A 12,782-nucleotide genomic window follows, 5' to 3' on the forward strand; every position below is an offset into this window, starting at 1 on the left:
GTAAATGACAGATTTGAGTTGAGGGGAGATATTTTCCAAACATTTCAGGAATATTATTCCATGTTGAAGCAAGCCATTGATAGAAAATCTGAGGAACTCTGATACTAGGTGGACAAAGTACTAAGGCCGTTCAAAAATGTTTTACATTCCATTGTTTTCACTCTGTCACTGATGGTGTCGTGGTACACTCGCCTGACTTTGGTGCAGGAAGCACGGGTTCAGTTCCAACTCAGTGACGGTGTGAATGTGGGTGCGAGGGGTTGTCCGTGTCTATATGTGCCCTGCGACTGACTGTCGGCCAGTTCAGGCTGTAGTCCACCTTTCTCCCCAAGTCAGCTGGGATAGGCTCCATTGCCCTTTGAGCCTAACCAAGCTAAGCGGTGTTGAAAATGTATGGATGTATGGATGTTTTCACTCCACCTTCATCAAACTAGCTGTGATATCTTCTTTTTGTAAAATTAGGAGCAAGTCATAATTTAAACTACTGCTGTCATTTTCAACCAATGTGCAGTTAAAGGGAACTAACGAATGTGTGTGCTAAAATACGTGGTCTTTTTCTCTGATTGTTGTTCTGCTTATTGTAACCATGTATACTAGCAGGAATATTGCTGCATCTGAATCAGATGCTCTGATCTTTCTCCAATATTTACACACGGAAATTTTGCAGTGACAAAAGTAGGACAGAGTAGGACATTTTATTTTATTTTTTAATGATTAAAGGACAAGATTTTAGACAGCTACAGCGCTGTATTTAACGGTTTAAAGCACATTATTGTGGTTGTGATGGCGGTAGTGTGTTACTAGCTTACAATGATGATACATTATCTTCCACTAGAATTCCTGCTTGGCAGGAGCGTCTCTATATTTACATGCAATATAAAAGACAATTTAAAGTTAAAAAGCTTCTTTTGAAATTAAGACGTGGCAAAAATGTCTGGCTGTTGCACTGTTGTAAGTGCAACAGCTGTGCTTTTGTTGTCTTTCACTAACCTCTGTGACTCAGTCAGTGGATCATAGTTAACCGCGTGTAGCCTTTTGCTTTTAACATGACAAATGATGAAACTGTATCATTCATCTTCACAATGCAACAGAGATCTGGCTGTTCAAAGGTCTGGCTAATATGTAGGTGTCCGAGGGAAGGGGATACCATTGGTCATGTTACACACCTGCGTGGCTGTTCTTCACCATAATAGCAAGGTCAGATTTCACTGTGCAGCACACACACTAAATCAGTTAACGAGTCATCGGTCATTTAAGACTTGTTTAGCATTGGGTTTTTGTGTGTTTTTTTTGTAGGCGTCCCGTTGGCTTTTGTGTTTTCGGTGTTTGATTTCAAATCGTACAATACTATGCTCGTGACATGTAATTAGCATTGTAATGTAAATGTAATCAAATATCAAACGCATTAGATATTTCCTAACCCAACTTTAACTTTATTAGTGATTTTAGTGGTGTACACACAAAAAAGTGACAGTAGACCCCCTGGTTTAATGAATGTCAAAATTGCACTTAAAAATGAAGCACAATACTTTGCACTTCCACCTGGAGTTTTTATTCAAAGAACTTGTCAATTGCAGTCAAACCGGTTGGACAATATGTATTGTATTACACACATTCCATCCATTTCCACAGCAGGCCAAGATTTATCAAAATTCTGACATAATGATGGTGGATCCATCATTATACATCCAGAATATTGTGTCTCGAGCTCTGGGACCTCATAGTTGACTACAGCTATGATTGTATTTGCAAATGCCAGTCTATACATTGCTGTGCATTTTTGTGTGTATCATGGTCATTTTTCTCTCAGAGAAATACATTTTTAAACCATGTGCTCCAAATCAAAGATAAAAAGGAGCACCCAGGCTGCTTAATAGCAAAAGCCCCAGATGCTGGGGTCTATTATGTTAAGGAGTTGTGTCAGTGCCGTTGGCAACGGTAACCTGCACTTGTTTGGTGGGACAACTAACGCTAGAAAAGACACGCAGATTTTGGAGCAGCATATGCTTCCTTCATGCATATTTCAGCAAGACAATGCTAAACCACATTCTGCACACATTACAAAAACGACTGCATTATTTAATCCCGTTTGATGTCCATTATAGAATGTGATGACGTAGCTGATATTATTGCACACCTTGCGATTTGTCTCCAAGGAAGAATGGGATTTACTTAGTACACCAACAACACTATTTCATTTGCTTGATTTTAATTGCTGTGAAAAGCAACAGTACTGTTACAGAGCCAGTACAAACAAACAAAAAAACTTAAAAAAAAAAAAAACACACACAGACAAATGAAGTCATGAACTACATTAAGAACAATACATTTCCTATGCACAGGTTCTAGTTAAAATTTTAAACTCACTGTCCCTCATTCTCAAAAGTTTAAGTCCCAGATATACTGTATGAATATCTATGTTATAAAATAATAGATCACATTAGTGTTGGATTTCGGCTTCAGAGGTAAATTTTTGGACCTTAATCACAGTTGAGCGTTCATGTTCAATAACATCAGTTCCTAATAAGTAAAAACTGACTAAAATTGGTGTAACACCAATGTGTATTGCAAATTAGTGAATCACTTTAACAAATTCATGCTGCATCCACTGTGGCACTTTGCAACACCGAGTGAAAAATGTACTCATCTTATCAACAAGCTCCATATATCTGTTACTTCAAACTTCAATAAGTTATGTATCTACATTTTGCAGAATGAAAACACTACATGTCATAACCTTCAAATAAAAAAAATTGGTGTCCTCAACCACAAATCTTCAAAAGACCTGTTATATGACGCAGCCTACCGTGTCATGCATCTCCAAGGCTGGATAGGTGTGAAATGGCAATGCTATTATGCAAGAGCTTTGCTTTCGCGTTTATGAGCCTCTTGAGTATACATGGAGGATATTTGCTGCTGGCAGGAAAATCTTGCTCAAAACATCTCAGTTGTCATCCTGAAATTACAATGAAAGGTCGTCGTTATTCCAGCTGAACATCAGCTATTTGGTGCGGATGATGTTTGCACAAAGTTTAACATTCTGAGACCACTTTTCCTTTGATTTACAAATGGAAGGTTTTGATGATTTGAAAGGTAGACGTTCATGTGGTATCATCAAATACAGACACATCATTACTGTAAACATAAACCGAATGGATGACAAAGAGCAGCGTTGTCAGAGTTCAGTGTCCAATTTCCACACACACATGGACTAAAAGTCAGACGAACCTGTCCAGCACTTCGGAATAGAACATGATGTGTGATTGATCTAAATTTAAATACGTTAAAGTTACTGATCTGTCTGTCAGTCTTAGGTAATATTGACTCCCTTGACGCAATGTTAATGAAATGTGTCAATTACGAAATTTCCACAACATTAAGAGCCTTGTGGTATTCAGGGCAAATCTCATCCGCCCCCGAGTCTGGCAAACATGGGCATTAAAATGCGCTCCTATGAGGACACAGCTTTGAGTAACCTTCATATCAGTGGCGGTTGGTCAAGAGAGGGTGCTCGGGGGCCGCCACACCGCTGCTGAGTCACCTTTTAAAAAAAAAAGGATAAAAGTGAATGAAATCAAAGTAAGGAAATCAAAACAAGATATTTAAAAAATATTACAAATCATATGTATATTTATTTTTAGATGAGTAGGATGAATATAATGCATTTTATGATGAGTAAAATGGATTGCTTTATCGCTGTTGTCTCATTTCATGACTTCAATGCTGAGACAATTTTCGGTAACTCTCATTAAATTGTGACTTGCTTGCCGAGGTAGGGCGTCAAATTCCAACACCTATCAGCCAATAACGGTAAAGTTACCAATTACGAGTTACCGTTAAACGGCACGGCGGCACGGACAACTGGTTAGCACATCTGCCTCACAGTTCTGAGAACTGGGGTTCAAATCCTGGCCCCGCCTGTGTGGTGTTTGCATGTTCTCCCCGTGCCTGTGTGGGTTTTCTGCAGGCACTCCAGTTTCCTCCGACATACCAAAAATATCTGTGGTAGGTTGATTGAAGTATCCATCCATCCATTTTCTACCGCTTATCCGAGGTCGGGTCGCGGGCGCAGTAGCTTTAGCAGGGACGCCCAGACTTCCCTCTCCCCAGCCACTTCATCCAGCTCTTCCGGGGGGATCCCGAGGCGTTCCCAGGCCAGCCGAAAAACGTAGTCTCTCCAGCGTGTCCTGGGTCGTCCCCGGGGTCTCCTCCCGGTGGGACGTGCCCGAAACACCTCACCTGGGAAGCGTCCGGGAGACATCCAGCCACCTCATCTGGCTCCTCTCGATGTGGAGGAGCAGCAGCTCTACTCTAAGATCTTTCTGGATGACCGAGCTTCTCACCCTATCTCGAAGGGAGACACCCTGCGGAGAAAACTCATTTCGGCCACTTGTATCCAGGATCTTGTTCTTTCGGTTACGACCCACAGCTCGTGACCATAGGTGAGGGTAGGAACGTAGATCGACCAGCTTGTGAGCTTCGCCTTCTCGGCTTTACCACAACGGACCGATACAAAGTCCGCATCACTGCAGCCGCTGCACCGATCCGCCTGTCGATCTCCTGTTCCATTCTTCCCTCACTGAACAAGACTCCAAGATACTTGAACTCCTCCACTTGGGGGAGGATCTCATCCCCGACCTGGAGAGGGCACACCACCTTTTTCCGACTGAGGACCATGGTGTCAGATTTGGAGGTGCTGATTCTCATATTCTGATTCTTCAATTGATTGAACCTGCTCAGAGAACAACAGCTGCTCAAATTTTGATTACGGGGATTTTCATATTTGATTGGCACATGACTACTGACTTTGCTATAATGCACTTCACATATATTCCCCCTTTGTCTTTTTTTACATTTTATTTGTGTTTTTTTAATTGCACGAAAAGGGGCAGCATGGCGGACAACTGGTTAGCACATCCGCCTCACAGTTCTGAAGACCGGGGTTCAAATCCCAGCCCCGCCTGTGTGGAGCTTGCAAATGGTTGTTTGTTTATATGTATCCCTGCGATTGGCTGGCAACCAGTTCAGGGTGTACCCCGCCTCTTGTACAGAGTCAGCTGGGATTGGCTCCAGCACGCCCGCGACCCTAGTGAGGATAAGCGGTATGGAAAATGAATGAATAAATGTACGTAAAGGGCAAGTTCCATGCTAGAAGAACCCAATCTTTAAAATATTTTGTCTCTTAGTGCCTTTAAAATATAACCAACTGCCTGCAAACATCAGATACCTTAAATATCTGTCTATATACATAATAATAAAAGCATTGGCTCCCCGTCACATTGCATTCTGGAGCTCGTTTACAATATTTACCATTCCTAATTCACTTATTAATACATGTAAGTTTTTGTCGAGAATTGTCCTTATCTGTGTTGCAACTAACACTCGAAATAGAAAAGGGACTTTTTTAGTGTGTGGGGGTTGATCCAGTCATTAACGCTGCAAACGGATTTGAATACAGTCTAATTATAGTCCAATACTTTTAAAAGCAAATTTAGGTTACTGGGACACAGAAAACTGTCTTTGTCGTTTATTGAAGTCTCTTGGTGTTTGTCTGTTTAACTTGAAAGTGATAGAATCTGGGGCTTTAGAAGAAACCAGCATAATTTATTTGTCACTTTTTTTTTTTTTTAAAGGGAACCCAGTATGTATTGAGCTTTCCAAATTAGATCTTTGCGAGCATAAACATGACAAGAACTATAAAAAGATGTGTTAAACTGTTAGGTATATTGATTGTATTTGGAAAGTTATGTGAACAATAAATTTCAGGAATATAGACACAGATGTCCAAAGCAAAGTATCATTATGAAAATAGTGTTGAAGTTTTTAAAGTACACAGTAACTAAAAAACGTAGAAAAAAAACAAAGCATGTGAAAAACTTTGGAAACAGAAAATCAATGAGGGATTATTTTCCTCCATTTAGGGTTTCAACCAGTGAAAATGATGCTTGATGGATTTCCATCTGTAGTCCCATGTTTCCTGATACACTGTCTTGAACAGCTCTCCTATAATTTAGCTTAGTGACACCCATGTATGATGACTGCACCATCTGAGTCACACACAGTAGGTTTCCAACCGCAGCCATGGTTTATATTTCACAGTCAGTTGTAAATTTCCATCAAACACCATCCGCGCTGATATGGTGTCCTTACAATTAAAGGTAACTAGATTTCCATGTAGAATCCAAGACATTTTAATTCTGTGATCCATAAATGCTTTTTTGTTTGTTGCTAGCTCCCAGTTATATCTTGTGTTGATTAGATTCTGGCGGCACGGTGGCCGACTGGTTAGAGCGTCAGCCTCACAGTTCTGAGGACCCGGGTTCAATCCCCGTCCCCGCCTGTGTGGAGTTTGCATGTTCTCCCCGTGCCTGCGTGGGTTTTCTCCGGGCACTCCGGTTTCCTCCCACATCCCAAAAACATGCATTAATTGGAGACTCTAAATTGCCCGTTGGCATGACTGTGAGTGCGAATGGTTGTTTGTTCCTACGTTCCCTGCAATTGGCTGGCAACCAGTTCAGGGTGTACCCCGCCTCCTGCCCGATGACAGCTGGGATAGGCTCCAGCACGCCCGCGACCCTAGTGAGGAGAAGCGGCTCAGAAAATGGATGGATGGATGGATGGATGATTAGATTCTTTATAGTTTTTCGTTTTCCTGGCGTCGTCCTTCTGCCGTGGCTCCGTCCACCTTGTTCAGTTTAGATTAGGATTTTTAGTACTCGTTTCACGCTGATCTTTATGTCAACGTCTCCTTTTGTTTGTACTTTTTAAAGTTTCTGGGAACCATCGTGAACATATCCAGCACGTCCGCCTAGTTTTGCAACACCCCCTTGAAAACCAGTTGTATGTAAAAGCTGAGAAATGTGGATTCCATTCTACCTCAGTTCAGTTTCTGAGGTTCATTCTGGAGAATGGCCAATTAAGAGCTAATCCAGCCAAAATACAGGCTGTTGTGAATTGTCCGACTCCTACATCAAAGAAGAGATTTCTGGCCTTCTCTTGGTGATTCAGTCCTGACTTCAGTCGTAGGGTGGAACCTCTGACAAAGCTTACATCCTCAAGAGTACCTTTTGTGTGCACCCGTGAAACTGAATCAGCCTTTGATCTTAAACAGTTGTTTACTAATGCGCCCATTCTGATTTACCCTAACCCTGAATTGCAATTTTTGTTGAGGCTGACACTTCAAATTCAGGAGTGGAGGCTGTCCTGTCCCAGAGATCCCCAGTCGACTGGAAACTTCACCCCGTGCCTTTTTCTCGCGTTGCCTCTGTCCAGCCGAGCGGAATTCCAATGTAGCTAGAAGGGAGCTGCTGGCCATTGTCCTAGCGCGGCAGAAGTGGAGGCACTGGCTGGAGGGGGCTGCTGTTCTGTTCCAGGTGTTCACAGGCAATACGAACCTTGCCTACCTCCGTTCCCGTCAATTCCGGTGAAGTTCAAGGGGCCCTTTTTCTTTTTTAACTCGCTTCAACTTCTCCATCCCCTACAGACCAGGCTCGAGAAATATCAAGCCAGATGCTCTCTCTAGGATCCACGAGTCGTCATCTGAGGGTCGACCTTTTGAAACGATCATACCCTTGGCCCACATTGTTGGAGGACTCCAGTGGGAGGTTGAGAAACGGGTGGAACAGGCGTTGAGAGATTGTACAAGTTCCTGACTGTTCCAGAACGACAAACTTTTTGTTCTGGGGGTGTTGCGCCCGTAAATGCTGCAATGGAGACACGGGTCTAAATTGCTGTTTCACCTGGGAGTAAGAGGAACCTGCTTTTTCGTTTCCCAGAGATTCTGGTGACCTGGGGCCTCATGTACAAAAGGTGCATACGCACAAAAACGTGGCGTCCGTTCTTTTTCACGGTAAAGTTTAGATGTATCAAGAGTGACATGACCGTGGAAATGTGCGGTCCCTCACGCCAACTGCATGGCTGGCGTACGCACGGTTCTGCAGCTTTTGGTGCTTTGGTGACACTTAGAGGTGATGTTGGGAAACTGTTCTCATAAATCTGCACACCAGAGACACATGAATAATTAGCACTGATGAACAATTCATGCCCGACAACATTTGATTGCAACAATGAGAAAGAAGCAAGGACTCGGAATTCAAATTCAAATACCAGTGTATTTATTAAATGAATCACTGATATTTGTGAGGACACCTATTAATTGATCGAGGCGATCATTTATGGCGCCTAGTGCCCTCACAATTGCTTCGTGACTCCAGCACATGCGCTGAAAAAAAAGTTCTTTGAATTTACTTCATTTGAACATGTACATCGGTTGCACATGATTAGAATGTGTTTAAATTGACATAATTTACCCCTCTTCTCCTAAAAATAAAAGTTGATTTTTTTTTTGCGTGTTCTCTCCTGTGTATTAAAATAATAAATTGATTAATCAAAAAGGACTCAAAGTTTTTGATATCCTCTTTGATATGCTGATGTGCTTCTATTTGAATTCAAATGATTTATTACAAAAACCACACACATTTACGCATGAACCTTTATCTCACAGGGCTGAGTGGAGGTTACGGAATGAACACATTTGTTATGAGTTCTAAAAAATACATGGTGTTAACCTTGTGGGGTGATCATAGTCAGCCACGTCCTCCCATCACCCCTGACAGAGCAGCGTCACCCATGATCGCAGCGATTCTCTCCTCGAACGGGGTGAGGGCCTCGGCGTCGGTTCTTCCGCCTTTTTTTGGCCACACTTTGGGGGTGGGCAGCTGTCCTCCGCTTCACATCCACCTTAATGTCTGACCACTTTCTTTTAATTTCAAATTGTGCGCGCTATTCTGTCTCCACAGCATTGACGGCAGCACACGCGCGGTCCCATTCGCTCCTCTTTCGCGTGTTGTTAACGCCGTAGGACAGCGTGCCAAAGAGGATTTTCTTGCACGCCTCCGCTTCATTGAGCAACTTCACATTCAGAAAAAATATTTTTCTTCATTACCTTGCTCATTTTCCTTTTTTTCTGATCATGCACAGATCGGCAGGGTTCATTTAAATGTGATTTGCATGTTCAAATATGGGCATGGACAGGGAGGAGTCGGCTCCTCCAACATGTGCGCTCATTTCCACGTTGATTGGAATGTATGAAGGAAATGTGCTTGGATTCATGAGTACGCAGAGTTTCATACATCTGAATAGTTTTGTGCGTACGACGTTTTCTGGATTTGAGCGTACGCCAATTGGCTGGCGACCAGTTCTGGGTAATCCCCGCCTCCCGCCCGAAGATAGCTGGGCTAGGCTCAAGCAGCCCGCGACCCTAGTGAGGAGAAGCGGTAAAGAAAATGGATGGATGAATATGTATTATGTGGCACATACTTTTTTTATGCTATGAAAATGTTTTATGTGTGTCCGAAATCCTGTACATGGATAGCTACAGTATGTTATATTGTATCTTTCTTGGTTTATGCTGTCTATTATCCGCTCACTCAACAGTCAGTCATTACATTGCCGTTGAGGTTCTTCTACACCAGGGGTGGGCAAATTACGGCCCGCGGGCCACATCCGGCCCGTCAATCATTTCAATCCTGCCTGTCAAAGATTGGTACAGAATAGTCCAAATCATATCAAAATCATGACTACATTCATTTGACGTTGTCCTGTAATGCCGAGGGGTTCCACCAGGTTGTCCTGTAATGCCCAGTGGTTCCACCAGGTAGCGCAGTAGGTACAGTGATACATTGACTTGTCTTTGGCTGTTCTGTTTTTACTCTGCTCCTGCTCTGAACCCTTCTTCAACCATGAGTGGGCCAAAGAAAAGAAAGGTCTACAGTGAGTCCCGAGTGTTTAATATAGAATGGACTACTAAATACTTTTTCACAGAAGTCCGGTCAAATGCTGTATGTCTAATTTGTTAAGAAACCATTGCGGTTTTAGAGGAATATAACATCAGCCGTCACTTTTCTACCGAGCATGCTGATTATGCTAACAGCCAATCAACGCAGGAACTGATGGCTACGGCTGAGTGGTTAAAATCAAGTTTGCAGGCTCAGCAAAACACCTTATCTTTCCATCCAAAAATCCGGAAGATGGCACAGAGGATGCTGGTAGTGTTTGGCGCTACATATGTGTGTGAAGAGACTTTTAGTGTGGTGAATACCAACAAATCATCCAACAGATCCTAGCTGAGTAATGAACACCTCAGATGTATTCTGAGAATTGCCACTACAAAACTAACACCAGATGCACTGGCAAAAAAAGTTGATCAACAAAACAACACTGTTCCCATTAGAAGTGAATCAAAGTATTAAGACTACACTGCCTTTTTTGTTGTTGTTTATTTTTTATTTGTATGCATCTGGTTCTGGCTTGGCCCGCCTGTCAAATTTTAAAAGTCAATGTGGTCCCTGAGCCAAAAAGAGCCCACCCCTGTTCTACACAAACTGTGTTGTACACTTCAGATGAGAATGCCACTGTGCAACAAAAACATACTACTATATTCGGACTTATTAATACATAAAAGTAAGTTTTGTGGAACGTACACAGAAAGTTTAGCTTTTCTCCTGTCAACCCCCATATCAGCACTTCTGTCTCTCAATCAGATGTTTTTCTCATTTAAAAATGGAACATCTCCCCCATAATACCAGAAAGGAAAGCTCAAGGAAGGAATACTGAGGCCCTGGGGAGCATGATATTGTCAGGTTACCAGGTTGACCATAATTCAGTTCGGACACAGAGAGGCTTATGTCAGAGGTGGAGAGCAAAATAGAGACTAGAAAAACATCCATTGATAAAAATTTTGAGTGCAACCTAAAAGCCAGGACCTTTCTCCTATTCATACTGCAAAGCACAATTTCAAACAGATAAAAAGTTGTAATAGATGCAGTAAACTGTTGATTAATTAGCAACCATAGGTCTAAACTTTCTCGGTTGAAGAGAAAGATGCAAGATGAAGAATATTACAGTTTCCACTGTTGATTCAAGTAGTCCTCTCATGATGCCAAAGACAATAAGTTCCTTGACTCAACAGCTCAGTGTCATTTCGCCCTTTTTTTTTTTTTTTTCTTTACAATTTGTATCGCAATAGCGCACATCATTTCTTGATTACCTTCTCAGCTAAAGAGAGATTTGCTTGTGAACAGGGAAAATTTGTGGAAATGCATCATGCTAAATCATGTTTCAGGTTTCCGTTAGACTTCATACCGATTTTATCGGGCTGATCGGCATCGGCCAATATTTTGCATTTTATGCTGATCGGCTTTAATGTCATAATTCGCCGATCCGATCAATGACGTCAAAAGACATTTACTCCGCGTCGTCGCGTGCACAGTATATTTGAATCCAAAAGCTAGTTTATTTTTAGTCTTGTTGCGTGTCTTTTGACGTAGTACTGTAAATATCTGACGGCCAATGAAGTTATTTAAAAAAATAAAAATAACACATGGCGACGACAACAAGAGTGGAGCGCGTCGACTTTGTATTGTAAGGACAAAATGGGGAAAAACGGGTGTTGGTGGTCACCGGTACTCAGGACAGGAGACGTCGTTCGTTTAAGGCTTGCTTGAGGTATGTTCACGTACTTTTAATACGATACGGCTCACAAGCAGGCAACAAAACCTTATGTAGCCTAGCAAGCTAGTGGTACCACGAATGGTTGGAGGTAAACATGCCGCCGTTCTGTCGAATCATGCTCTAAAGTTTCGGTGTGGGTGAAGTAATTTAATTAAAAATAATTTAATTACAGTAAGTTAGCACCCATTATTTCTGTCATGTAATGTTGGTTTGACCTGACTGATTAGAATACACGATCTGACTAGAGCAGTGATTTCCAACCTTTATGGAGCCCATCCAACCATCCATCCATCCATTTGCTACCGCTTATCCGAGGTCGGGTCGCGGGGGCAGTAGCTTTAGCAGGGACGCCCAGACTTCCCTCTCCCTGGCCACTTCATCCAGCTCTTCCGGGGGGATCCTGAGGCATTCCCAGGCCAGCCGAAGGGCGTAGTCTCTCCAGCATGTCCTGGGTCGTCCCCTGGGTCTCCTCCCGGTGGGACATGCCCGGAACACCTCACCAGGGAGGCATCTGAATCAGATGCCCCAGCCACCTCATCTGGCTCCTCTCGATGTGGAAGAGCAGCGACTCTACTCTGAGATCCTCCTGGATGACCGAGCTTCTCACCCTATCTCTAAGGGAGAGCCCAGACACCCTGCGGAGGAAACTCATTTCGGCCCCTTGTATACGGGATCTTGTTCTTTCGGTCACGACCCACAGCTCGTGACCATAGGTGAGGGTAGGAAAGTAGATCAACCAGTAAATCAAGAGCTTTGCCTTTCGGCTTAGCTCCTTCTTTACCACAGCGGACCGATACAAAGTCTGCATCACTGCAGACGCTGCACCAATCCGCATGTCCATCTCCCGTTCCATTCTTCCCTCACTCGTGAACAAGACCCCAAGATACTTGAACTCCTCCACTTGGGGCAGGATCTCATCCCCGACCTGGAGAGGGCACGCCACCCTTTTCCGACTGAGGACCATGGTCTCAGATTTGGAGGTGCTGATTCTCATCCCTTTATGGAGCCAAGGAACATATTTTACAATTGAAATATCTCACGGCACATCAGCAAACAAAAATGTCACAAAGAGTGGATACATTAATTACTGTATTTACTTCCTGCCATCTAATAGAAGACCATTCATTTGTTCTGTCTGTCACAATGCCTAACTGGCATAAATAAAGGAACAAAGATACATTATTTATTATAAATGTAAATTTTTGAACAATTAAGTACACAAGTATATACAGTAAACGAATAGGTCATTTAAATAGACACATTCCTCCATC

This window comes from Phyllopteryx taeniolatus, chromosome 3, assembly GCF_024500385.1.
Source record: "Phyllopteryx taeniolatus isolate TA_2022b chromosome 3, UOR_Ptae_1.2, whole genome shotgun sequence".
In the NCBI taxonomy this organism is placed as follows: domain Eukaryota; kingdom Metazoa; phylum Chordata; class Actinopteri; order Syngnathiformes; family Syngnathidae; genus Phyllopteryx; species Phyllopteryx taeniolatus.